Genomic DNA, 27,609 nt, shown 5'->3' on the forward strand with positions numbered 1-27,609 from the left:
GAAGTAGGGGCTGAAATTGTTAGTGTCTGGTGATGTTGGGCCATATTTACTTAGCAGTGCTCCTCCATAAGACACCTTCCAACACTGGAAATTACCTTTTATAGCCCAGGAGTTAAAAGGGGTCTTCTAGCATGGACAGTGTCTTCTGGAGAAAAGCTGCTTAATAGATATGGCCCCTTTTGGCCCATTCACTTGCATGGGCTTTAAGGTGTCTTAACATAGAAGGCAAGGTATGGAATAACACTTCTCAGCAAACATGGCCCATAAGATGTTACAATATTTTCCCAACTATTATTAATTCTATATTCCACATGAGGGATAAACAAACAAAGCACATTCATAATTAAAGATTAGGAGCCCGTAAATAGACGGTATGAGTAATGTGCAAGTGTGAAAAAAACAGAGGCATTAAAGGGCTGTGCCCCATGTACAAAAACAACAAAGGTATCAAAATATAAAATTGGACAATATTAGTTCATCAATAAAGTGTCAACGCTGGGAAGATTTGATGATATACATTTTACAGGATAGGTGACCAAAAAGTGATTTGTCTAGGCGCTTCCACACTCAGGTGCACATGTAAGTGATCAAAACTAATGTAATAGTATAAATAAAGTGAATAATATCAAAAGTGGTTAAAATTGTGTGACAATAAACAATAAAGTGGTATTGTGAAGTGAAAATACACAAGTGAAAAATATATACATACAGTACACAACTTTTGGTTATCTTCTATTCTCCTGGTGATCAGTGAATTCTCAGACATCTGGTGGGAATTTGTTTCTGAAAATTCCCTTCTTCATAAACACTTTCCAGGATCCAGAGGGAGCATATACATGGATCACCCCAAAAAAGAAGAAGAAATAGAGTGCACAACTGTATAACTTCTAAGAAAGGGAAGGGGGATCTTGGGTCCTACTGATTTTCTACTTACAGTGCATCTAAGAGTATAAGGCACATACAAAAAACAGTGGGGTTGGGTCTTCTTGAATCAGATGTGTAACCAGGTAAGACGATATCTCAAGATGAAAGAAAAAAAGATAATGGTGCAGACCAATAAAACATTTTTATCACATAGGTAAAAGATGAGGCAAATGTACTCACATTGTGTACGTTTTTTAATGCACATAAGAAAATTGTAGCGTTGAGTCGTCGCGTGCCGAGGAGGAGATGATTCTTGCCGTCACTCTCTCTGCAGTGGTTCCGGGTGCCTCGGGAATCCCGTGAGTTACACTTAGCATGTCACTTCTGGACAGACGGGCGTCAGATCCGGTATGTCTATATCCGGAAATTGCAGAAATTCTTACGGTTTCTGAATCCTCCTGGCTTCCCAAGTGGCAATGCGCAATGGGTATGCGCACTGGCTCGGTAGCTCTACGTGTTTCGCTAGCTCAATCAGCTTCGTCAGAAGAAGCTCCTGACAAAGCTGGTTGAGTCAGTGAAATGTGAATACATTTGTCTCATCTTATACCTATGTGATAAAAAATGTTTTATTGGTCTGCACCATTATTATTTTTTCTTTCATCCTGAGATATCATTTTACCTGGTTACACATCTGAGTTAAGAAGACCCAAGCCCACTGTTTTTTGTCTCTGCCTTATACTCCTAGATGCACTGCAAGTAGAAAATCAAAAAGAGCCAAGATCCCTGTAACAGGGGACTTATCCCTGTTCAGGTAATGTGCCTCTAATCCAGCAGTGTGGTGGTTAACTGCTGGTAGTCAATTAACAAAACACCACCTGCCTGATTAGATGGCTTAGAAAGCCTGTCTTTTGAAACAGGAAGTGAGAACTCCTTAGCTGTGACTGAGAGCTGAACTTGGGAGAGAGAGCAGAGATTGTCTTTGACTCTCAACCGTCTTGAGCCCTGCCAGAAGAAACAGCAGAGCTGCTTACAAGACACAGGGAAAACTTCTAAACCTGTATGCTGACCAACCCTGGAGACAAGGGAGCTGAAGCAGGGACATTGAAGATTTTCCCTCCAAACCACAAGGAACGGATAAGACTTTCATTCTTAAAAGACTGCTTATATCTGCTTATTGCATGCTATGTGTTTGGGGTTGGGAGAATTGCTTAACTAACGGAGATGTGAATTAATTGCATAGGAGTTCACTAAAAATACTCCCAAGTGAATGGAAGCTTTGTTCCCCCCTGTGTTTGGATAATTTCCTGATGAAAAGGAAAAGGCACAATAAAGCCTATTATAATTTCACATTATAACGACTCCAATTGTGTACCTCTGTGAACGTCCGTCTACAATCCCCTTTCCTTTCTTAGAAGTTATACAGTTGTGCATTATATTTTTTCTTCTTTTTGGGGTGATCCGTGTATATGCTCTCTCTGGATCCTGGAGATTACACATTTTACAGGGATAGGTTTCATATGACAATTTGAAAGCATATCATTCAACAAATAACCCATATTTTGTAAAATAAAATCAGTTAAGTGGATCATTAATTTCCCAGCAATTATTGCAGTACATATTTCAGATGGTACAGTATGTGCTTCCAATATACTTTTCAATGGGCAAAATAGGGTTCTAAAACTGATCATTCCAATTTATGTTTTAATATGCATTAAGTAGAAATTGCCATGTTAGTCCAGTTGCAGTAGTGCAAAGTAAATGAGTACATCAGTTTAATGGGATACCTTTTTTAATTTGGACTAACAATTGGTATTATAAGACAAGCTTTCGAGACGTCTCCTCTCTTCATCATGTCAGCAATACTGATTTACAAAGATTCCATGAGTTTAACACAGATGTTAAAAAAAACAAAAACAAGATAGCCATCTAAGGCAGATGATGCAGAGGAGTGAACAGACAGGGCAATACAATAGAAACAGGCAGACACACAAAACTGGAAGCCAGGGGAGATGAGACTGTGCCAGCGATGTGAGCTAGGAGAGGTAGAAGATGAAACACACTTCCTGCTGCACATAATACTATGAAGGAATGTCCACTTGGAGAAACTCACAACTCTTATCCAGAACTTTAATAATATACTGTAGAAGAGAACCAAAAAATAGCAATCATCCTGAGAGAAGATGAAACAGCAGAACTGGCTGCACACTATACCAGCACCTGCCAGACTGGGAGAAGCCCACTAACCCCACATCCCTTTATGTAACTGTTACCCATGTACTGTGTAATCATTATACTCTACCCCTTGTGTGACGTGGGGTGCTATGGTATATTTGGGTTGTACCCTGAAGATAGGGCCCACGTCTTGGGAACATGTATATAAATGTATTATTGCTGTGTTCCCCCTGTGGTGAATGTATGTCCCTTCTTAATTGTTTGTATTGTATTGTTGGTGGGCTAAGTGGGATTGGACCCTTTTCTTAAGTAACCAGTTTGGGATTACAACTCCAGAACCGCTGGGGCTAGCAATATGTTTCTGGTACCGCCACACCTTGCTAGAAGGGGAGATACATTGTGGGGCAAAACACAGAGTCTCGGGGAACCCCTTCCTTGTAATAAAAAAAATTATTCTTTTGCTGAACAGAATCAGTGTTATATCCATTCCCGTGAAACGTACCAATCTGCTAAACTGTCCTAAATTCAGTTCCGGAGGTCCTTGAAACTCCCTACCAGGGTTTACCGATATTGGACCCTGGGAGCCAGTAGGACAGCCTATCCTCATGAATCCTATTCCTTAGGGGGTTCGGGGTTCACCCCAATATCGAAAAGTGGACATTATAAGTGTATTCCTGCATTTCTAATGGATAAACAACTGGCGAAGTGACAACCCTTCCTTGCATACCAATGCCTCAGTTTGCAAGTCTAATGAAGTCAGTTGGTGGGATCATCAAAAGGAGTAATCTAAATTGAGAGGAGTCTCGTGTAAGGGGGGCTACTTCTCACACCTCCCAGCCTGCCAGCCAGGAAAGCCCTTGGGTTTCACACTCCAAGGGAATAGAGTGTCTGCAGTTCGTGCATAACAGCTAGATCTAAAGAGGCCAGAAAGAAAACCCTTTGATGCGCGCAGACATTCTGGCATCTCTCTGAAGTTTGAGGTATAACTGAAAGCCCCAAACTGTACTAGTGTGTGTGTGTGTGTGTGTCTTAGAACAGTTCAGCCTGTGTCAGTCTGTCTCTGCACCCGGTTCTCGAGGGGACTGCATCTGTATACCTTGCAGGGTGTACTGCAAGTCGCTTGCAGCAGGACTCGGAGTGGACAAGCGGAACTAAACCCCTGTCTATTTGAGGGGCCCAGTTCCAAACGCTCTGGTGAGTCCTGAGCCAAAGAACCCAAAGTCTTTTTGAAGAATTTCTCCAGCCATCAGCTTCTGCCTGCCGCAGAGAGACGATACCCTTTAACCCTTGTACGAACTAACCAGTGGAGGTCGGTCCCCGGACTAGTGGGACAGCCTCTACCGGTAAACATGGCTAACACCTAAAACCCCTGATGCAAATATCACCATTCAGGGATACTCCATTTTTAGGAGAGATAGGTCAAAGAGAGGAGGAGGGGTGTTATTTTATATTGCAGACACATTACAATTTACACTGTTAAATTGCCCCCCAAGCCCACCCTCTTTTGAAACTCTATTTGCAAAATCTGCCTCCCCTTTTCAACGCCCATCTTGCGCGCTGGCATCTACCGCCCCCCTAAAGCCCCTCTACAATCCCTGACTGATATCACCCAGTTTATTGGCTCCATTTCCTCTCTGAATGAGAAGAGTGAGCTGCTAGTTCTTGGGGATTTCAACTTCAATTGGCTTGATCCTAAAAACCACAAAATCTAGATACAACGCAAGTCACTTAACCTATCACAACTCATTTCCCAACCCACAAGGACAAACCTGAAATTGCATAACCATTCCTTGCTAGACTGGATTCTCTCCTCAAACCCCAGCAGAATCCAATCTTATGGCATCCTTCCTGATATTTTCAGTGACTATGCAATAGTGTACTGTGTAAGGAAAATTAAACCGCCCCATTCAAGCCCTAAAGTTCTCCTTACTAGAACATTAAAAAACTTTAACCCACAACAGTTTCTGGATGACCTTACCAACTGCCCATGGCACAGAATCGACTTAATTCCCAACCCTGATTCTGCGCTCGACTATTTCCAATCTGAGTTCTTAAAACTCTGCGATACCCATGCACCACTACGCAAAATAAGGGTACGGGGGGCCCCACCTTCCATGGGTTACAACTGACATTATTGCACTCTACCAGCTCAGGGATACCTTGTGGAAAAGCTACAAAGTAACTGGCACTACCAAGTATCTCAATCAGTACAGATGCCTGCGGAACATGTGCACAAGGCGAACAAGGCACGCAAAAGCACAATATTACTCTTACAATCTCCACCAAAATACATCAAACCCAGCTAACTTCTGGAAGGTTATCAACAATATATTCCAGCCTCCTAACCATCAACAACCAAGTAATATCATTAAGGGGGATATTACTCTGACAAACCCCACTGACATTGCAAATGCATTCAATGATTACTTTGTGGGGTGTGCCACTAACTTATTAGTAAAACGCTGCCCAAACCACAAACCTGAATCTCATCCTGGGAGTACCCACATAGCCCCACCCCCTCCCAACACTGCCCACAATTTTCAATTTGGCCCAGTATCTGAAGAGGAGATTACACAAGCGCTCCTCAAACTAAAACAAAGCAGCCAATGCGGACCTGACTTACTACAATTTAGGTTCCTACGACTTGGTGCCCCAGCCATTGCCAAACCAATTGCTTCCATAGTTAACTCTATCCTGTCTGCAGGCCATTTCCCTAAGACCTGGAAAACTGCCAGAGTTGTCCCAATCTTCAAAAGTGGGGACAAAAACACTCTCTCAAACTACAGGCCAATCTCACCTCTCCCAATTCTATCCAAAGTCATGGAAAATGTGTCCACTCCCAATTAAGCGATTACTATACCAAGACAAATTTCCCTAGCCAATTCCAATCTGGCTTTCGTCCCAAACACTCCACCGTAACTACCCTGCTAAAAGTTTGCAATGAAATCCAGTGTGGAATGGAACGGGGAAAACTCACTGGTGCAGTATTACTAGATTTTACAAAGGCTTTTGATACAGTTGATCATGCTATCCTGCTTAACAAACTCCAGAGCTCTGGAATACTGAAGCATGCTTTAAACTGGTTTGAGTCCTACCTATCAGGAAGATCCCAACATGTGTCCATCTCAGGCTCTAACTCCAACCCCCTGGATAGCACCTGTGGTGTCCCACAAGGCTCTGTTCTGGGGCCCCTACTCTTCTCAGTGTTCATCAATGATCTTCCCACAGCTTTGGAAGGAAGCCTCAATACACATGTATGCAGATGACACAATCCTATATGCACACAGCCATAGCCTCTCTGACCTTCAACAAATACTTCAGTCTGACTTTTTGAGACTCGAAAACTGGATTTCCCACAACAAACTGTTTTTAAACACTGACAAGACTGTAACAATGGTATTTGGGACCAAGACTAAATTTTTAAAGCTTCCAGCGACTGAGCTCCAGATTAGAACCAAGACTAACACCACCCTAACCGTCACTAGTTTTAAATACCTGGGCTTATGGTTTGACTCCCACTTAACATTCGGAATGCACATTGATACCCTGACAACCAAGACCTATGCCAAACTAGTGGTACTTTGCAGGAACAAATCCTCCCTAGGTCGCCTGTTCAGAAAGCGTATCGCACAGCAGATGCTAATGCCAATTATTGACTATGCACCTCAAACCCACCTTAGCAAACTTGACACCCTCTGCAATTCAATTTGTCGTTTTGTTCTCCAATGCAACTACAACACACATCACTGCGAAATGCTCAAAGAACTAGATTGGTCATCACTAGAGTCTAGGCGCAAAGTTCACCTTTCCTGTCTTGCCTTTAAATTCTTCATGGGCAAGCTACCCAGCTATCTGAACAAGCTCCTCACCCCTTCCACATGCAGCACTTATCACCTGAGATCAGACTCCAAAAGACTGTTCATGGTCCCAAGGCTCAACAAAGTTTCCGGCAGTTCCTCTTTCTCTTACCGTGCACCCCAAAACTGGAACAACCTACCAGTGACTCTCACATCCACCACCTGTTTAAGTTCTTTCAAATCTAAGGCTGTCTCACATTTTAATCTGGTCTGTAACTGTTTCATACGCCCATAATATATATTTTCTTTAACTGTGCAGGCAATGTCTTGTATATAATGTATACCCTGTTCATTTATGTAACTGTATTTGTAACCATGTATTATTTGTCTTAACTCTATGCCCAGGACATACTTGAAAACGAGAGGTAACTCTCAATGTATTACTTCCTGGTAAAATATTTTATAAATAAATAAATAATTGCGCCAAGGACTGTTTTATCTTTTGTGCACCCACTCTCCAAGTGGCCCCAGGACATTGCTGTACCCCAGAACGGACTCTTTCCCCTAACACAGAAACAGAGGGACGATTCGTGGCTACTCCTGCTACCACCTCCTGGTAACCTACACTGTGGGGAGAAATCCAATCCCTTTCCAGGTTAGAGGTGGGTCACAAAGTGGATAATTGTGTGTTGTGTGTACGTTTGTATGCTTCTATTCTGTTGCCCTTGCAAATAAACATATTTTCTTGAACTCCGTGTCTTGGGTTGGCGATCCAACTAACTTGTGGGGTCTGTTCAGTACTGTTACGATAACACCCTGTTATTCTTCATGTACTGTGTAATCATTAGGTCAGTAGCAATAAAGAATGATGGTTAAACACCGAACAAGGTAGTGTGTTTTGTGAAGCATAAACACAGACAACAGTGGAAACAAATATATCACTAAACCCACAACAATGTCACTAGGCCGCAGGAGGTATTCCCCCATACATAAGGATGGAATTGTACAATCCTGCAGCCAATGGTAACCCTGGGAAATAAGCTTAAAGCAAAAGCATAACTTTTCTCTCTCTCTCAGAAAGGATTGACAGTATCACTAAGCATTTATGTACCAGGACATCCAAGGATAAATATATGTCACCATGCCTCTTATTGGCAGCATGCAGGAATTTAATGTTGAAAGAGACAATTGGTCTTCTTGGAGCGAGTGGCTCAACCAATATTTAGTTGCAAAAGCTGTAAGTGATGACAAAAAGGTTGCTGTTTTTCTCACAGCAGTTGGTGCTAAAACCTACAATACTTTAAGAGACTTGTTGTTTCCAGATAAACCAGAATCCAAGACCCTAAACGTAATAAATGAAATAGTGAACGATTACTACCAACCTAAACCGCTGGAGATAGCGGAGAGATTTCGTTTTTTTATAATAGACGCCAAGAAAAAGGTGAGGATATTAAATCCTACAGTATGTTGTCGCTCTAAGGAAGTTGGCCAGCACCTGCTCTGTGATTACCTGCCAACAGCCCTCTGCGACATGTTTGTCATTGACCTCACAAGTTAACCTATACAAAAAAAAACTGTTAACAGAAGACAACCTCTCCTTAAAAAGGGCTATAGACATGGCAACAGTAATGGAGCTGGCAATGAAAGACACAGACACGCTGCAATCACACTTGACTATAAAAGAAGAACTTTTCAATACACCACTTACCAAGTCAGCAAGCACGAAACTCCAAGGGCATAAATCGACAACCCACGTTGTCATGAACCGAACCAACAGACCCATGGCAGGTGTTACCGATGTGGAGGAACTACTCATGACACCAGTCTCCAGATTCAAGGACATACAGTGTAAATAATTGCGGAAAAACAAGACATTTACGGCATGTTTGCCGTGAGTCACATACATGCCACCAGGAAAAGAAGGCGGGAGGCAGACAAACCTATAAAGTGGACCTCCGAAATTCAACGTCCAGATCGGACGGAGATGAGCGATTGGAACGCCTCTCCATATACCACCTCGGTTGGACCTCAACCAATGTGCATGGAAGTACAGGTGAAACTCAAAGGGAAAATGCTGTGCATGGATCTGGATACTGGGGCTGCAGTGTCGGTGATCACTCTACACCACTGGCAAAAGTTACAACTAACAAAGCAGTTGCAGCCCACTAAAATTAGACTACAGACTTACGCCATGCAACTTATAAAGCCGGTCGACTGCGTGACAGTATGTGTCACATATAAAAGGTAAAATAAAAAAAAGACTTCCACGATACATCGTAGAACGGTGAGGGCCACCCATATTTGGACGGGACTGGATATGGGCCCTTGGAATGCCAGACATTCAAGTCAACTACTATCACACTCTAGAACAAAACATAGACCAGCACGAGCCATGGATTAAACACTTACAACATAAGTATAGCACCGTTTTTGATAGTGACTTGGGCAAAGTTAAGGGTGATTCCGTTCAATTGAATTTAAAAGAAGGGGCAACTCCCAAAAATTTCAAGGCAAGCTCAGGTCCATTCGCCCTGAAGGCTGGAGTGGAAAGAGAGCTAAAGCGTTTGGAGGAGTTAGGGATCATCTCCAAGATAAAACATAGCGCATGGGCATCGGCAATTGTGCTAGTAAAGAAAAAGAATGGCGAGCTGCGCATATGTGGAGATTTCCGAATGGCACTTAACAGTCAATTGATCATGGACCAGTATCCCCTTCCAAGGAATGAAGACATTTTTGCTTCCCTAGCAGGGGGCGGGGGGGACCGATTTGCGAAAATCGATCTCGCGAGGCAAATGGAGGTTCACCCTGATCCCAGGAAATATCTCACGATCAACACACAAAGGACTATTTCAGTTTAACAAAATAGTTTTGGAAATTGCCCAACAACCGCAATATGGCAGCACAAAATGGAGGAAATACCTTTTACTCAGTGTATGCTCAATGATATGTTGGGCACAGAGCGCACTGACGAGGAGCATCGCCACAATGTCAAGCTGGTTCTACAACGCTTAATGGACTATGGGCTAAAGGCAAAATGTGCAAAAATTGAAGTTTTTTGTGCCCAAATTAGAGTTTTGCGCACATGTGGTAGACAGAGAAGGGCTCCACACCCAAGGATGTCTCACAACTCCGTTCCTTCTTGGGACTACTGAACTATTAAAATAGATTCTTGCCTAATCTAGTGCACATGCTGTACCCCCTGCACAGATTATTGGAAACAACAAAATGGAACTGGACATCGACGTTTCCGGAGGCTTTCGAAACCTCAAAACACATGATTCTCTCGTCCCGTGTATTGGTCCAGTATGACCTCCACACACCGTTACTGTTAGCATGTGACGCTTCACCATATGGGCTTGAGGCAGTACTTTCTCATTTGATGGACAATGGCACAGAGAGGCCAATCGCTTTTGCGTCTCGTTCCCAATCCGTGGCCGAACGCAACTATTTTCAGATTGATTAAGAAGCCCTAGCTATAGTGTGGGCTATAAAGAAATTCCACCTGTATGTGTATGGTTGCAAATTTACGATTGGCATGGACCACAAGCTGTTTCTCTCCAGCTTTAACCCCAAAAAGGGTATATCCACAACGACAGATGCTCGCCTACAAAGGTACGCCCTCTTTTCGGGAGCATACACATACAGTACAAAATACCACTCGTACGATGAGCACATTAATGCAGATGCTATGTCGCGACTACCACTTCAAGAAAAGAAAAGAAATAACTTCAGCTACAACGTTGCCACTATGCGGCTACGAATACATTGACCTCGCAGTTACTCACCAAGAAAACACAGAGGGATGACACGCTCCGCACCATTAAACAATTCGTACAGGGTGGATGGCCTGAAACCGTAGCGTCCAACTTGATGCCATATAAACTTCGCCATCTGGAACTGACCACCAGGGAGAGTTTGGTGGTTCCACACAGCATGCAGTCGTAAGCATTGCAACTACTATATAATGGACATCCCAGCATGGTCTGTATGAAGCACACAAGCCCGGGAACAAATATGGTGGCCAGGTATTGATCAAGGCATCAAAACCTTTGTCACCGGGTGCCCGGGTTGTGCCCAGTCAGCGAAGCAACTACTGAGAGGGACAGTTCAACCGTGGGTGTAGCCAACCACCCCAAGGCAACGCATCTTCATTGATTTTGCTGGGTCAATAGACGGTGCATCGTACTTGATCGTGGTCGACGCACACTCCAATTGGCCAGATAGGGGTGGTGAAAATGAAGTCAGTTACAACAGCTGCCACGATCAAAGCATTACAGAGAATGTTTGCGGTGTTCGGATATCTCCTAGAGTTAGTGACAGACAATGGACCACAGTTCATGGCGCAAGAGTATAAAAACTTTCTAAGAGAGTTCTGTATTGTCCACAGAACATCTGCACCATACCACGAATGGCCAGGCCGAAAGGTTTGTGGAAACTTTCAAGAACTCGATAAAAGCCATAAAGACCACAAATTCACAATTTAGAAACTTTTTTTTATTGGAGTACAGAACAAACACCCCACTCAAGTACAGGAGTCTCGCCTGCTCAACTCACACTCGGACGTTAGCCACAAACCAAGCTTGATCTTCTGAAACCGCGCACGGTGGAAGACATAGTGGTCTGTGCACAAAGTCACATGCAACTGGGTTCTAACTCCAAATCCTTTGTCCCAGGGGAGGTGGTATAGGTACGGATGTATGGCACCACCCACTGATGGAAAGCCACTACAGTCCAAGAATTTTGGGAACAAAAATGTTTGTAGTGACCAGTGATCCAACAGACGCCACACAAATCAAATCAGAACCGGGCCTGCAGCAAACAGTTATTCAGAACAGGCCAACAGACCCAGCCAGATATTTGGAGTGGCATGTGGTATTACCCAGAATACCACATACCAGAGAACTCGTGAGTGGAGCAACTGGTCATGCAACCAGCCCCGGGGCAAGAGGAGCCAGTACGGGAGTACGGGATGAGCACCGGGAGGATGACTCCAGAGAGGATGTAAGCAGCACGACCGGCCTGGGATCAGCAACCTCCTGAGTGACCGCAAATGGAAGAGCAGATCCGTTGTTTCAGCAAATTACATCGGAAGATGAGGTTCGATAGAAAGAGTGTGAGACTACGAGGAGAAGAGTTTTCAGAGACCTATTCGGGAGAAGATTAACTTGTTTTTTTGTTTATGTTCTATGTGAAGTGTTTATGAGAAGGGGAGATGTTGTGTATTGGGTAATTCCTGGTAACTGTCATGTGATGCTGTGACATCACCATTCTGATTTCTGTCAATGAGTGAGATCCATGTAGAGTAACATCGGGGTTTAAACTGACATGCAGCAGTCTAAGGTAAAAAACAGAAATATGCATGCCGAGACAACAGGTCAGCAACAATAAAGAAGGATGATTAAACACCCAACAAGGTAGTGTGTTATACCATAAAGCCATCAGCAGTGTGGGGGAGGGGGGGATACATTTAGAGAGGAGAGGGGGGTTAATTGTAAAATTCAGGAGAGGCAGGGAGAAATATTACAAAAAATTATGGTAGTGGGTTTAAAACCCCATATCAGCATTAAGACCTCTTGTTTTAATGTCAACGCATATTATTTTGAGTTATAATGTTTTCCATTCTTGAGTACTTTTAAATACTCCATTGAAGATTTTAATTTTTAAGTCATTTATGGAATGATCTGGCTGTGAGAAGTGGTGTCCCACTGGAGTGCAATATCTTCCTTCTTCATAGTGTGTTATTTTGTATCTGTGTAGGTACGTTATGGTTGGAAGTTTTTGGCTGGTTTCATCAATGTAGCATCATTGGTCACATTTGCAGCATTGAATCATATATGCCACATTCCTTGAAGTGCAGCAAAATGTTCCTTTGATATTGAATGTTTTGTTTGTGACTGGCTGTGGGATCTTGGCATATATGTTTGCAAAGTTTGCAGCGTGTGTTGTTGCATGTTCTTGTGCCATTAACAACATCCTTCAGTTCGTTATGAAGTTTTCTATTGACTAACTCTTGTCTGAGGTTTGGTGGTTGACGCTTTTAATATTTCATCTTCAGTCAGCATGGGTTGCAGATTTTTGATTATTTTTCGCATTACCTCTAGGGCAGGGTTGTATGCAACCACTAGTGGTACTCATGTGGTTGTTTTTTCTTCTTGTATTGGAGCAGGTGTTATAGTGGGGTTTTAAGTGCAATGTGATTTTTGTGGCAATAGTCTTTGGCTTTTAGCCTGGCTGTGTATGATGGCTCATTTTGTATAAGTGGGATATAAGCTGGAGTTATGGAGGTAACTTCAGATGCTGCGGCTATTATTTGACCATTTTTCAGCACCGTTTTCGTAAAGTCTGCTGTATTCCACATGGCATCTACTCATTAATCTTGCGTGAAAGCAATTACACACCTGTTTACCGTTGTTGATTTCCGTGATTACTGTGATTGTGATTCGTTTGGGTGCAGTTCTGCGTGTTTCCGCCAGATGGCAAGTGAATCCCTTTGCACAAGGCAAGAAGTGAATTGTGTGTAGTCAATTTGCAGGTGTTTAAAAACAAGATAAAAAGAGTGGCCGCTACAGTCATCCATTGTAAATTGACCTTGGACACTGAAGACGTTATCAAATGTAGGCGTTTCATAATTAAAATCTCCACAGTATACACAATGCTTGTCCTGTCATTCTACATTACTATCCCTGCACTTTGTGAAATGGACATCATGTCAAGTCCTTATACCAAACCACAATGTAGTTACGCATTTCTCATATTTTCTGTAATTAATACTGGAATAGATAACAAGGCGACTTTAGCAGACATTTGACTATATAATTGAAAAATATGAATTCTTCACATTTTCATCAAACCAACGTGGCTGGAAGCATTCGATAAGGCAAACATTAACTAATGAGGATTGCTTTTTTCGCACAGCCCCTCCTCCAGGAGATGCCTGTACAAGAGGATATTGGTCTGTGCTACCAGCTTTTACCGGTATGTTTGCTCATGGCGACTTCAAAAGAAGAAAGGTCAGGTTTTATCCATTTAAGCTTCGTACAGTACGTACTTCCCGACACGGTACCAACACCAGCTTCCCAATACTATTGCAATAAGGGGCCGACCGTGACTGAAAACCTGGTGAACCGCAATCCTTGCTACCTGGCCCCACCTGATTACCAGCTTCTGCAGGCACCTGTCAACTATAATGCTGATTACATGAGTGATCCCGGCTGCTACACACAGTGCTGTACACACCCAACATTGGGTCATCGCGACCCGGTTGGCAAGGTATATAATGAAGATAAATATAATGCAGACTACATAAGTGATCCCTGCTTGTACGCACAATACACCTCTTGACATTGGCTCATCTCCACCAGTTTGGCAAAGTTTATAATGAAGGTAAATTAACTTTAATTCCCCTGGGGGTGCGCAACATTTTCTGGAGGGGGCATGGCAATTATAGAGGTCCCGTGCTCTCCCCACAGGCATTTAAATTAAATGCCGGGGATCGCGCAAAGCCTCCATAATACACTTACAGAACTTTCCCTTCCAGTAACGTGTCGTCATGGTAACCCGGCATCAAATTACCATGGCAATGTGACGTCACATGACCCTGCGCGTCATTTGATGCTGGGGCCGAGCAGGGGGGGGGGCGCGAGGCACAGAGGAGAGCAGCTTGATATAGTGTACTGTATGCCTGCTATAGCCCGTCAATGCTTGTATACATGCGCACTACAGGAATTTATAGCATAATTTTTTTCTCCAGAAAAGAAACTTTTAAATCGAGTGTCAAAAGATGAGGATGAGGTTCAATGGAACTCTAATATCTCTTTTGTAAAACATTTACCTTTTAAACTTTTATACAGTCAGTATTACCAGCTTCATGCTTTTAAAACTTTGCCACGCTACAGTATTATTTTGTACAACACACTATGCACTGCGATTCAATTACAAGTCATTACCTGTAATAAAATTTCACACAGAGATGTTTAATTTTATTCCACTTCATGGTTCATGAGGCATTTTTTTCATATTTAATCAATTTTAATTTTTAGAAATAACTACATGTTCAAACATTTGTTTTCGAATCCTTCACGATCATCCTTGCTGTACTGTAAGACAGACCAATTAAGTTGCATCTCATCTCCCCTACAAAGCAAAGGCACTGGACTAGCTATCAACACCTCTCCTGGGCTATGAGAAATTACCTGTAACAGAGAAAGTCTAAGACGGTGTCACGATTTGTCTACTGGTATAGACATTTACATTTCCTGGTTCCTCACGCATGCGCATTGTGAACTAGTGTACAATAGAAAGCCTTCACTGCCAATCGGACTTACTGTAGAAATCCAACGGGAAACAAAAAAATTAAAGTAACATTTTTTTTGAGAAGTAGAGAATAATTGTGAGCTGTAAACAAAACCTTATGCAATGCATTTTTAAAAAATATTTAATCAATTATTACATTCGGTATGAGGTGGCATACAGTACTGCCATATTTTTTTTAGTGGTGGGGGGAATTCTATTCAATAGCTTCAACTTTTGGGAGGGTTGGTCATCTTTCACCAAGATGAAACATTTTAGTTGCACCTTCCCACCCCCACAAAGCCAAGCAAAAAGGCATTAGGCACATTATCAACACCTCCCCATGCCGATCGAGGACATTCACATTTCAGTACGTACTGTATGCTTCGGGTCTTGGCTGAGCAATAACATTTCCTGCTTTCACATGTACAGTATGCTCATGGCTGAATGACTTGACTTGAAATTCACATTAGCAGTGGAGTAAAAAAAAAAAAAGGCATCCTTTTTATTTTTTCCCCCTTCGAGAAGGGATTAATAAATAAGGGATTCGAAGAAACTTTATGTAATGCTTTTTTAAATATTTAATCAATTTCAACATTTTTCAAATCACAAAATTATTGTTTTAGTAATGAGGTTGCTTTTTACTGTATAATTGGGCTTTGCATGTGTAATTTATTCAGTCAAGTAACCCTGGAAAAGAAAAATATTCATTTTGTGGGGGGAGGGAATTTGATTCTATACCTTCAACTTTGCGTAGGCTTCATCTGCTAGATCATACACACAAACATGGTCTCAAGGGACTGCTAACTTTTATTAACATTTAAATGATTGCAGTTGAAAGAAATCCTGCACGCTCATCCCCAAATTACACAGATGAAACAATTTTTTTTTCTTTTTTTTTTTTCCCCTCGAGCAGGGCTTAATAAATTAGTGCTTTTAATGAAAACTTGTTATGCATTTTTTCTCATATTTTATCAATTTTTACATTTAAAAAATCACTATATTTTTATTTCTCTATGAGGTGGCTTAGTGTCATATTTGTTTTTTGGGGGGGGGGGAGGCGGTGGGAATTCTATTCAATATCTTCAACTGTGGGTAGGCTTGGTCTGCTTGCAGTATCACTGTGTATGGAAATATCACACACAAACATGATACTGTATCAAGGGAGTCATAACTTTTATCGTATTTTACAACAGTTCTAATGATTTCTTTCAACTTCAATCCTGTAGGCTCATACCAGCATTGGACCAAGACAGACACATTTTGTTGCACCCCCCCCCCCCTCCAATCCCCCTACCACACACTCACAATACGACATTCACACACAAAGACACATACACTGTAATGTTTCAGGTTTTGACTATTGTGTTTTTTAATTCCATGGGGTTTAGCTGAGTCACCTGTAAACGACAGTGGAGTTCTATTGTCATTGAGAGAGGGGGGTAATTAGGACAAATTATTGACTGTTGACAGTTATTATGCACACAGTACAATAAGCTTGGACACCCCCCCCCCTTCCAGTAGTGCAGCACTTGTGAAAGAAAGAAAGAAAAATGGCTGCAGGATTAGTGAATTGAAGGCCTTGACTAGTTAACACTACTGAAAGCCACACAAAATGAATAAACTCTAACTTGCCGTACATGAAACAGCAATGAATTTTTAAAAATAGGTATTACACGTATTTCTAATACAAATACTATAGATACAGTTCTGTATATAATTAAGTATAAAGTGGAGAGTAAGTGCGAACATAAAATGGTTAACGTTCAATTACCTTTAATAGAAGGCTAACATTTAATCAGGAAGTGACGTCAACAGTCACGAAACACGTAGGGTAGAGCCTAATTTTGCGTATGCAACGCGAGTCCAGCAAGCACAGGAAGAGGACGGCGGCACAGTGGTGACGTCATCAGGAGGATCCCGTGTATGGAGTCGTGGCCGCAAGGAGGAGAGAGACGTGGATCCAGCCTAACCATCTGCACTGAGCCCTGAGTACTCATGCTTGCGGACGGCACATTGTAATGACCAGGGTAATGCAGTTGATGTGGTCTACTTAGATTTTGCAAAGGCTTTTGATACGGTTTCACACAAGAGGTTGGTGTACAAAAATAAAGAAAATTGGACTCAGTAATAATATATGCACCTGGATTGAAAACTGGTTAAAGGACAGACAACAGAGGGTTGTCATAAATGGAACTTTTTCAGGTTGGGCTAAAGTCATGAGTGCAGTATCTCAGGGATCGGTACTGGGACCCCTGCTTTTTAAACTTTTTCGGTTGGCATCGAGAGCAAAGTCTCCATCTTTGCTGATGATACTAAATTGTGTAAGGTAGTAGAATCAGAGCAGGATGTAATTTCTCTTCAGAATGACTTGGAGAGACTGGAAACGTGGGCAGGTAAATTACTGAAGAAAATCCAGCACACCCTAATAATAGATACAAAGTCACTGGTATATAACCAATTTGAAAATTTAATCAGTGCACAAATAAGTCAAACAACTGACAACGGCACACTAGGAGAACAGATAACAAATAGGTAGGGCCATATGTGGGATGTACAGGAGGATAAGGGATAAAGGAAAAGTAGGATGGGACAACGAAGGGAAGGTGAGGTGAATGGTGGAAGGGGAACAAAGAAAACAAAAAAAGTGGGTCACGACGGGGGAGTATAGGGGGGCAACGTTTCGGGACTTGTCCCTTCGTCAGGCCCGTTCCCCTCAGTCCCAAGGGTTCAAGAGGGTACTTCCCTAGCCCCAGAACCCACAACAACAGAACTGACCCTAAGTAAAAACAATAGAAGACCCTCCACAAATTCTAAGTAATATTCTAATTAAATACACATACAATATCCCTAAACAAATTGGCAAAATAAATCCACAGTTTAACTTTTGTATAGATATATTCAAACAGCTACAATGTATTAGTGAACTAGCAACAACTGAGAACACCAGAGAACAGCAAAGAGAGGAGGCAAATCAGGAGTAATGCAAACCAGACAGTCCTTAGTTAATAGGACACACGAACCACGAGCCTGCTCCTCACTCTAGAGGGTGTTTGCAGTGAATGTGCAGTTCATGAGGCTTCTTAAGGGAATCCTGACGTCATCTGCTGTGCGCGTTGCTCCAATCAGCCTCATAGCATGCAGGTGGTAGTGTCCATAGCGCTGTATCACTCTCTCCTTCCTCCTTGTAAATGTAAACAGATCGGGTTACCATGGTAACCACGGAACTTCACTGACGCCGTGCCTGTCCTCTGGAGCTTGAAGAAACGAATCTTTTGATATGTAGCAGTATAGGAGTCTGGCAGCATGCAGTACGATCCCAAACCATATTTAGATGTGTGGATAATTAGCTATAGTAGGACCTCCACAGGATTACCCTCAGAGGGCTACCTAAAATAGGTGAAAATAAAAACATACCATATTAAAAGCAGAGTATTATTTGGTCCTCTCATAAGCTAAGCAAAGTATGAAAAGAACTGAACACACAAACAAATAATGTATAAAGAGGCTACTATATACATAAATAATGATCATTAAATCTATGAAAATATGACCTGGTGGGTAATTGGGGACCCTAAACATAGGACAAGATTACAAAGGAACTATATAGAACCAGGGTGTCAGCCAGCGGTGGGGGACACCTACCACGGGCGAAAGTTGGATCAATCCGTACAGGCGGCAAGACGCAGGTACCCAACACCACAGACACATACCCCAATAAAAGGGGGCACTAGAGACACTAGTAAAGGGTACCAGGCATCACAAGACCATGGAGCCAGAGAGACACTCTGTGGCAACTGTGGAAGAGACAGCAAGGGGCACTTTGGTTCAGAGGTAGCAACCCATATTGAGTACTTTGTTCATGCCCGATGGGGTCATAGTGCCAAGGGTTCTTATCCATTTTGATTCTCTCTGTAGCAACATCTTATGTAGATTGCCTCCACGTCGCCACATTTTAATGCCGTCTATTACCTGGTACCGCAGTTGACTCACAGTATGCCCGGCTTGTGTGAAATGATGTGCTACCGGTGCTTCAGGGTCACATCTGCGTATAGCCGCCTTATGCTGTCCAATCCTGTCCTTCACCCTCTGGGTGGTCTCACCCACATAGTCCTTGCCGCATGGACATTTGATATGATATATGACGTCCTTTGAAAGGCATGTATAGAAGTCTCTAATTTTATAAATTTTACCAGAGACAGGGTTTTGGAAAGTGGGACCCTCCACAATATTATTGCAATGGGTACAGCTACAGCATCTGTAGCAACCCACTTTCGGGGTGCCCAGAAATATTTGTTTAGTGGTTGTTCCCCCAAGGTCCGCCCTAACTAGGCGATCCCGAAGATTCTTTCCTCTTTTGTACGAAAATAATGGAAGTTCAGATAGTGCAGGAGCCAACATTGGGTCACTGCTCAGGAGAGACCAATGTCGTTGTATGATATTTTTAATCTGACCACTATTTGTATTGAAAGTTGAAACAAATGGAATGGAGTATTTCCTTTTTTCACAAACAACCTGTCCCGTGGGTGTCCAGCTTTCAGCTTTTATACGTTGGTTGGACAATATCTCCCTAGGATAACCTCTGGAGCAAAATTTAGACTGAATCTTATCCATGCCCTCGTTTATTTTAGATGGACTGCTTATTATACGCTTTGCGCGCAAAAATTGACTATACGGCAGTGATACAGTGGTTCCAGGAGGATGGAAGCTAGAGAAGTGTAGTAAGTTATTTCTGTCCGTCGGTTTGGAAAAGGTAAATGGCAGATGAGGTTTAATACAGATAAATGTAAGGTTATGCATTTGGGATGCAAGAATAAAAAGGCGAATTACAAATTAAATGGGGATAAATTGGGGGAATCCTTGATGGAGAAGGATTTAGGAGTGCTTGTAGACAGCATGCTTAGCAATAGTGCCCAAAGTCATGCAGCAGCTGCAAAGGCAAACAAGATCTTATCTTACATTAAACGGGCAATGGATGGAAGGGAAGTAAACATACGGTAATTATGCCCCTTTACAAAGCATTAGTAAGACCACACCTTGAATATGGAGTACAATTTTGGGCACCAAACCTAAGAAAACACATTATGGAACAAGAGAGAGTGCAGAGAAGAGCCACCAAATTAATAAAAGGGATGGACAATCGAACTTATGAGGAGAGGCTATCTAAATTAGATTTGTTTACATTAGCAAAGAGGCGTCTAAGAGGGGATATGATAACTATATACAAATATATTCGGGGACAATACAAGGAGCTTTCAAAAGAACTATTCATCCCACGGGCAGTACAAAGGACTCTGAGCCCTTATGGTTAAGGAAAGGAAAGGTTGGAGGAAAGAAGATTTCACCAGCAACAAAGGAAAGGGTTCTTTACAGTAAGGGCAGTTAAAATGTGGAATTCAGTACCCATGGAGATTGTGATGGCAGATACAATTGATTTGTTCAAAAAAAGGTTGGACATCTTTTTAGATAGAAAAGGTATAGAGGGAAATACCAAATAAGCATTCATGGGAAGGATGTTGATCCAGGGATTAATCCGATTGCCAATTCTTGGAGTCAGGATGGAATTTATTTTTCCCCTTATGAGATATCATTGGATGATATGACTCTGGGGTTTTTTGTTTGCCTCCCTCTGGATCAATAAGTATAGATATAGGATAAAGTATCTGTTGTCTAAATTTAGCATAGGTTAAACTTGATGGACGTACGCCTTTTTTCAACCTCATCCACTATGTAACTATGTAATTTGCGCTGCAGGATCCTTGAACATGTGAGTGCATTTCATGTGGTCTCTGCTGTTTTAAATAAATTGTGTTTCGGTACCGTACTATGTTGTTTTTATACATTTTATGGGTACTATGACTGAGAACTTGCTGTGGTGATAATTAACAGAGGAACCTCTGGCAACCAGCTACCCAGCCCTGTACCCCACAGTAAAAGATAAAGATACCTTTCAATGTCCTTTATTACTTGATGTAAGTAGTTAGCTGCAGAGTGAATGAGCTCTATTATTTAGAGGTTACTGCGCAATGGTCTGTTTGTCTTTTTGTTTTTTTCTTTAGAGTTGATCTGCACTGAGGAATTTCCAGCAAGTGTTTCTGTGCTAACGGACTGACATTATCATCGTAATCAAGGACTGTTTTGCAACTGATGATTGGTATATCCTATTAGTCAGAGCAAGAAAAAAAGAATGGTGTATATAGCGCTAAAAGGCTGTGAATATATAATAAACAGTGTATATAAACATATAAGGTGATAAAAATGTGTGTGACTTTACACACCATACCTTAATAATGTAAGGCTAGGCTGCCAAGTGAAACTAACCCAAAACACAGTTCGTACAAAGCAAAAAACAACAATACAAACCGGCGCCTACAGAGTCCCATATAGGAAAAAAGTTCAGTCCAATGGTAAAGAAGTGTCCAGAAATGTCCAATCTTGCACTTCACGCTCCACAGCAAGATGTTACAAGAAGCATGTGATGCAAAGAGAGAGAAAAGAGAGAAAAATCATAGTGCAACAATGCTACAGTATAAACACATACGACAAACAGGACAAGACAATACTAGACAAACACAAGCAAGGCTGACAAATAATACAAGAGTTAATTTAATACACAAGAAATATAAAATGAACAGGGCAGATGACGGATCCGGTGGTAAAACCGGAATCCTACTTACAGGACGTTCGTTTAATACAGACAGGGGTGTATGGTGAGTGATGCACGGACGCAGCGTCTGATGGATGCGTGGCATCCAGGAGTTGCTCCAAACACTGTCCCTAGCTCCGCAACCGGATGTGTGTCACCGGGGGTGGGTTTCAGGCTCTCCAAACGCTGTCTGCCACTCCGTGGCCGGAAATACGTCACCGAGGGTGGGTCAAAATGCCAAAACCCAATTCTCCTACTGCTGTACCTCGATCACTCCTGTGGGTACTCTGCCTTAGTCCAAATTAACTCTCACAAACTGCCCAACGCGTTTCGTGCGCTTGCGCACTTCTTCAGGGGATTTTTTCTATTAGTCAGTGCGACAAGCACTATTTGTTCTCTTGTACATTTCTTTTGCTATACAAGTTTCTGTGGATAGACTTGTTATTAAATCCTGAGGTAACCATCCCTTAATTCACTGTAATTTGTTGGGATCATTTTTTCATTATTTTTATTTTTTCTCATTTATTTGTTTGAGTTGTTTGGTCACTATTGTGGCGCCAGTGTTTTACTATTACATTATAACATATTATATATTAGGTTGAGCATATACATATTATTAATATTAGGTTGAGCATTTAGTAAATGCAAAATTAGTTTAATATCACTTATCACAGGTTATTGTCAGTACCATACTACCTGTACTTAACACTACAGTACAGCACAGTACCTTTCTAAATGCCGGTGTCACTCCCATTATGCTCTAAAAGAACGGGCAAAATGCTGCTAATATGTTCTATGTAGTTGTTGCATCTTTGTACAGTCTGTATGTCGTTCCAGAAACTCATTATTCCTTTTAATTGCTCCTTTTTGGACGGTATAACAACCTTTCTGATATGATCCTTAAGCACATGCCACACCAATTCTATGAGGTTCAAATCTGGTGATCTGGAATGGGTGGGGGAAAAAATGGCAAACTAGTTGAACAGATAAAATCAGTTTAAAACAATTAGAAAAAGTTCATGTACACTGGAGCACTTACTCCGGTGGCGTCTTAACCCAGTAAATACCGCTCGCAAGAATATAAGTAGTAGAGGTGGTATGAACAACAAAAAACAAAGAACATACAATACAACTCAATGATTCCTTGGCGCACTGACAGATATTAAACCTGACAAAGAATGTAGTCCCATGTATCAAATGATGATGAAGGATAAAATCCACAGTTCACAGTGTCCCGTTCCTTTTAGATTGGAAGCTGATCTGGGAATAAAAACAAAACAGCCATTGCGCAGTACCCTATGGTCAGTTCCGTTCACCCCCACCGTTGCTAGCTACTTACTTAAAAGTAGATAAAAATGGGCCTCAAAAGGTATCTTTATTTTCTTCACGGTTGGCTCCGACTTAATCCTGCTGCTGGTGACGTGATCCTTACTTCCAGCGTCAGCACCACCATAGACCGTGTGGAAACAAAGATGGGCACCAATAGTGTGATACCATAAACATTTATTGCTAAAATAACAGGGTAAAAAACATGCACTCACATGCCGTTATGCCCTATGTATGTCCTTCAATGTGCCGTCCGCTTACATGGGAGGATGCCGAGGTATTGCAGGAGGAGGCTGGAGTTGGCGTGGGTCCCCGCTTCGTGGCCGCGACTCGGAGCGCCTAGTCCCTCCTCCGGTGACGTTCCCCGCTAATCAACCTCTTCTCCTCTCAATGGGTTAGCACGTAGCAGCACGTCCTGGAAGCTCCACCCTACGCGCGTTTCGTGACTGCTGACGTCACTTCTTCAGGGGTAATGGAGCCGTGGGGGCACTGAAGGTTATTTGTACACTTGTGCATAGCGTCCAAGGGATTCCTATTGGATAATTATCCTCACTGGGAACTCCTACTAATTGTCCACACATGAGTGATAAAGGGCAATGTGATGACAACTAACTTAACCACTTCATGCCTGGACAGTAACCAACAGCTTATACATACACTACAGCATAATTGGTGAATAATACATGTAAAAATAGCGGTATAGACTATAATTAATATACTATAATGCCAATACAACTACCAATAAAAATACATCAATCAAAATCAATAAAGCTATATGTATATAAAAAAGTTAAAAAGTAACTAGCAATATTGTAAATCTAAATTGTTGGATGGCTATTAGGCAAGCTCCCAGCCATTGCCAACATAGAGGATCCAGAGGTGGAAAGAGAAAAAATTGGTTTAATTAATCAGATAACCTGGTTTTGCAATATCCAATATCAGCAGGATACAGACCTAACTATCCCTCAAAAATGCTGCCAGGTCAAATTCAATATTGAGTCCTCTCGGGGTCATGGTTTTAAGGGTATATATCCAGTAGCTTTCGCGTTTGGATATAAGATTTATTTTATCACCCCCCCTCCAATTTTGCTTGGGACATTCAATCCCTTTGCAAATTAACCCTTCAGGATTTTGGCCATGTTTAATTTTAAAATGGCTGGAGACACTGTGTGTCTCCAGACCCCTTTTAATATTATAAACATGTTCCGCAAGACGTCGTTTTAATGGTCTACCTGTTCGCCCTACATATTGAAGTCCACACGGGCACTCTAACAGGTAGACCACAAAAGGAGTCTTGCAGGAGATGAATGACTTGATGGGGAATTTATTCCCTGTAACATTAGATTGAAAATTGTTACATTTAGAGCTATAACTGCAGCCAATGCACTTACCACATGTAAAGAATCCATCTAATTCCTTTAACCATGTGGTGTTTTGTGCTTTCATAGAATTAAATGGACAACTCGGGGATAGTTTAAGTTTTAGATTATCAGCTTTTTAAAAACTATCTGAGGGTGCTTGGGTAGTATTGATTTTAAGATTGTATCACCCTGTAAGAAACCCCAGTGTTTCTTAATTATTTGTGTTATTTTATTGGACATTCCATTATATTTGGTGATAAAGGGAATAAACTCAACACCATCTGATTGTTTTGATCTCTTATTATTCATACAAATAAGGTCATCTCTATTTACACTTTTTACAGTCTCTAAGGCCCTCACAACCTTATTGTGATTATATTCTCTCTGGATGAATTTATCTTTAAGATCATTGGCCTGCATCTCAAATATCTCTGGTTGAGAGCAATTCCTTTTGGTTCTTAGGAACTGGCCCTTGGGAATATTGTTAATCCATCTATGGTTGTGATGGCTAAATGCCAAGAGGTAGGTATTAGCATCTACCTTTTTGTAAAATGTCTTGGTCTCAATGGACCCTTTCTCAATGAACAATGTTAGATCTAAAAAGTCTATAGTTGATGGGCTGGTGTTAAACGTGAATTTAAGATTCATATTATTATTGTTCAAATGTTTTGAACTTCCCCAGATCGTCTGCGCCTCCACCCCAGATACATAGCACGTCGTCTATATAACGTAGACGGGATACGCTATATCCTTACGCATAATTATTTTAGTTACGACAACAGCTTCTTCCTCCAGATATGTGGCACTGCCATGGGTACAAGGTTCGCCCCCAGCTATGCTAACATTTTTATGGGCATGTGGGAGGAGGAGTATATCCAATCCGGCGGCCCATTTGGGGCGAGCCTTGTACTATGGAAACGTTATATAGACGACGTGCTATGTATCTGGGGTGGAGGCGCAGACGATCTGGGGAAGTTCAAAACATATTTGAACAATAATAATATGAATCTTAAATTCACGTTTAACACCAGCCCATCAACTATAGACTTTTTAGATCTAACATTGTTCATTGAGAAAGGGTCCATTGAGACCAAGACATTTTACAAAAAGGTAGATGCTAATACCTACCTCTTGGCATCTAGCCATCACAACCATAGATGGATTAACAATATTCCCAAGGGCCAGTTCCTAAGAACCAAAAGGAATTGCTCACAACCAGAGATATTTGAGATGCAGGCCAATGATCTTAAAGATAAATTCATCCAGAGAGAATATAATCACAATAAGGTTGTGAGGGCCTTAGAGACTGTAAAAAGTGTAAATAGAGATGACCTTATTTGTATGAATAATAAGAGATCAAAACAATCAGATGGTGTTGAGTTTATTCCCTTTATCACCAAATATAATGGAATGTCCAATAAAATAACACAAATAATTAAGAAACACTGGGGTATCTTACAGGGTGATACAATCTTAAAATCAATACTACCCAAGCACCCTCAGATAGTTTTTAAAAAAGCTGATAATCTAAAACTTAAACTATCCCAGAGTTGTCCATTTAATTCTATGAAAGCACAAAACACCACATGGTGAAAGGAATTAGATGGATTCTTTACATGTGGTAAGTGCATTGGCTGCAGTTATAGCTCTAAATGTAACAATTTTCAATCTAATGTTACAGGGAATAAATTCCCCATCAAGTCATTCATCTCCTGCAAGACTCCTTTTGTGGTCTACCTGTTAGAGTGCCCGTGTGGACTACAATATGTAGGGCGAACAGGTAGACCATTAAAACGACGTCTTGCGGAACATGTTTATAATATTAAAAGGGGTCTGGAGACACACAGTGTCTCCAGCCATTTTAAAATTAAACATGGCCAAAATCCTGAAGGGTTAATTTGCAAAGGGATTGAATGTCCCAAGCAAAATTGGAGGGGGGGTGATAAAATAAATCTTATATCCAGACGCGAAAGCTACTGGATATATACCCTTAAAACCATGACCCCGAGAGGACTCAATATTGAATTTGACCTGGCAGCATTTTTGAGGGATAGTTAGGTCTGTATCCTGCTGATATTGGATATTGCAAAACCAGGTTATCTGATTAATTAAACCAATTTTTTCTCTTTCCACCTCTGGATCCTCTATGTTGGCAATGGCTGGGAGCTTGCCTAATAGCCATCCAACAATTTAGATTTACAATATTGCTAGTTACTTTTTAACTTTTTTATATACATATAGCTTTATTGATTTTGATTGATGTATTTTTATTGGTAGTTGTATTGGCATTATAGTATATTAATTATAGTCTGTACCGCTATTTTTACATGTATTATTCACCAATTATGCTGTAGTGTATGTATAAGCTGTTGGTTACTGTCCAGGCATGAAGTGGTTAAGTTAGTTGTCTTCACATTGCCCTTTATCACTCATGTGTGGACAATTAGTAGGAGTTCCCAGTGAGGATAATTATCCAATGGGAATCCCTTGGACGCTATGCACAAGTGTACAAATAACCTTCAGTGCCCCCACGGCTCCATTACCCCTGAAGAAGTGACGTCAGCAGTCACGAAACGCGCGTAGGGTGGAGCTTCCAGGACGTGTTACTACGTGCATACCCATTGAGAGGAGAAGAGGTTGATTAGCGGGGAACGTCACCGGAGGAGGGACTAGGTGCTCCGAGTCGCGGCCACGAAGCGGGGACCCACGCCAACTCCAGCCTCCTCCTGCAATCCCTCGGCATCCTCCCATGTAAGCGGACGGCACATTGTAGGACATACATAGGGCATAACGGCATGTGAGTGCATGTTTTTTACCCTGTTATTTTAGCAATAAATGTTTATGGTATCACACTATTGGTGCCCATCTTTGTTTCCACACGGTCTATGGTGGTGCTGACGCTGGAAGTAAGGATCACGTCACCAGCAGCAGGATTAAGTCGGAGCCAACCGTGAAGAAAATAAAGATACCTTTTGAGGCCCATTTTTATCTACTTTTAAGTAAGTAGCTAGCAACGGTGGGGGTGAACGGAACTGACCATAGGGTACTGCGCAATGGCTGTTTTGTTTTTATTCCCAGATCAGCTTCCAATCTAAAAGGAACGGGACACTGTGAACTGTGGATTTTATCCTTCATCATCATTTGATACATGGGA

The 27,609-nt window shown here is 41.7% G+C and overlaps 1 protein-coding gene across 1 annotated transcript in view; it reads right to left on the reverse strand.

Moving 5' to 3' along the window:
- The window catches only part of CEP72 (centrosomal protein 72), a 179,069-nt gene that overhangs the window by 48,255 nt on the left and 103,205 nt on the right, over positions 1 to 27,609 (reverse strand). The window lies entirely within an intron of this gene.

Source organism: Ascaphus truei, chromosome 2 (genome assembly GCF_040206685.1).
Source record: "Ascaphus truei isolate aAscTru1 chromosome 2, aAscTru1.hap1, whole genome shotgun sequence".
NCBI lineage: Eukaryota > Metazoa > Chordata > Amphibia > Anura > Ascaphidae > Ascaphus > Ascaphus truei.